Here is a 2306-nt window from a genome sequence, read left to right as displayed (position 1 = left end):
AAGGTTCGAGTCTACCTAGATTAACCTCAAAGATAGGTCTGGCAATCTACTTACAAAAATAAGCCAATGAAAATGCTATGGAGCACAGTTCTACTCCAACACACATGGGATCACCATGTGTCAGAATCAACTAGATGACAACTGTTATTTCCCTTCAGTCAGATTCAGAATTAATATAATGTGCTGTAGTATGTGCAAGCAGCAGCCAAGAAATTAAACGACATATTGCAATAGGCAAATCTGTTACACAATACCTCTTTAAAGTGTTCAAGAGCAAAGAAATCACTTTGAGGACTAAGATGTGCCTGACCCAAGCCAAAGTCTTTTCAATAGCCTCATATGCATGGGAAAGTTGGACAGTGGATAAGGAAGACAGGAGAAAGAATTGATGCACTTAAGTTGTGGTGTTGTAGAAGAATATTGAAGGTACCCTGGACTGCCAGAAGAACAAACAGGTCTGTGTTGGAGGAAGTACAGCCATAGTGTTCCATCGAAGCCAGGAATGGTGAGACTTCATCTCTCATATTTTGGACACGTTATCAAGAAGGACCATCACTAGAAGGCATCATGCTTGGTAAAGTGGATGGTCAGTGCAAAAAGGAAAACCCCAAACAAGATGGATTGGTACAGTGGCAGCAGCAACGGGCTCATTTGTTGTGAGGATAACGCAGGACTAGGCAGGGTTTCATTCTGTTATGTACAATGTTGCTATGAGTCCAAACCAACTGAACACCACCTAACAACAACATGTGTGTATACGAGAGAAACAGGCCTCAATTTTATAGCACTTCCCACACATTGCACATGTTTGTTGCTATTGTTTTTGTTGCTGTTTTTTTCCAAATAAGTCTAGAATACATTGTCTTTTTTTCATCTTGGCATTCTCCAAAACAGACCACAGTATTTTCCATAAAACACATACATTTTGTGGGAATCTCACAAGCATTTTTAGGGAAAACAATATCATTAGCGCTGTTTGTTTTTTTAAAATTGTACTCTCTATCACAGTTGACAGTGATATGAATTGTTAATATGTAAGTTCTACTTCTTTCTGGTAAAGAAAACTTGGCTTTTACAAATATTTATTATTCTGGCATTTCATTTATCTGAGGGCATTTGTTGTATACTTTATATTGAGGAATGTTGGTCCTTCAATAATTGAATATCCCTGGGAACTAGTATTGGTGTTGGTGGTGGTGGTAGTATGTCTTGGAGTTGGTTCTGAAGGGTTTCTGAGGCTGTAAGTCTTAATTGGAGTAGAAAACCTCATCCTTCTCCAGCATAACGTCTGATAGTTTCGAAATGCTGACCTTGAGGTTAGCTACCCAGCTCGTAATGACTACAGTACCGGAGCTTCTTGGGGACCAGTATTAGTGAGTCTTATTCTCAATTTTACTTTACAATAACAAAAAGAGAACTCTATTAAGTTAGATGCTGCTTCCATTTTAGTTTTGGTTTATTTTTACTATAAAAATGAATAATTAAATGATTTAAAAGTAAGTGATTGAATATTTCAACATCTCTCATCACATATGAATTAGAACTATTAATATTTTATATTTCTAATATATTTTCCATATCCCATCTTTTGTATGTGTGTGTAACAAATATGCTGCTCAATTGGCCAAATTCCCACCTTCTAATTACTACCTCACATTTTCAGAATGCTGTATATCTTTGATATTCCATGTGAGTCAAGGTTTACTGAAGGTAATACAGAAATGGCTCCAAGCATACATTGACAGAGCACTTCCAGAGATTCAAGCTGGATTCGAGAGGTCATGGAATGAGGGATATCATTGCTGATGTCTGATGGATCTTGGCTGAAAACAAAATACCAGAAAGTTGTTTACCTGGGCTTTATTGACAATGCAAAGGCTTTCAATTGTGTGGATCATGATAAGCTATGGACAGCATTATGAAGTATGAGTATTCCAGAACACTTAATTGTGCTCATGAGGTATCTGTACATGGACCAAGAGGCAGTTGTTTGAACAGAGCATGGGAATACTGAATATTATAAAATTAAGAAAGGTTTGCAACAGGGTTGTATTCTTTCACCATACTTATTCAAACTGTATGCTGAGCAAATAATCGGAGAAGCTGGGTTATATGAAGAAAAACATGACATCAGGATTGGAGGAAGACTCATTAACAGCCTGTGATATGCAGATGATACAACCTTGTTTGCTGAAAGTGAAGAGGGCTTAAAATTCTTGCTGATGAAGATCAAAAACCACAGTCTTCAGGTATGGATTGCATCTCAGTGTAAAGAAAACAAAAATCCTCACCACTGGACCAATAAA

This window comes from Chrysochloris asiatica, unplaced genomic scaffold (assembly GCF_000296735.1).
Source record: "Chrysochloris asiatica unplaced genomic scaffold, ChrAsi1.0 scaffold00036, whole genome shotgun sequence".
Taxonomy (NCBI): Eukaryota; Metazoa; Chordata; class Mammalia; order Afrosoricida; family Chrysochloridae; genus Chrysochloris; species Chrysochloris asiatica.
This window is presented reverse-complemented; position numbering follows the sequence as displayed.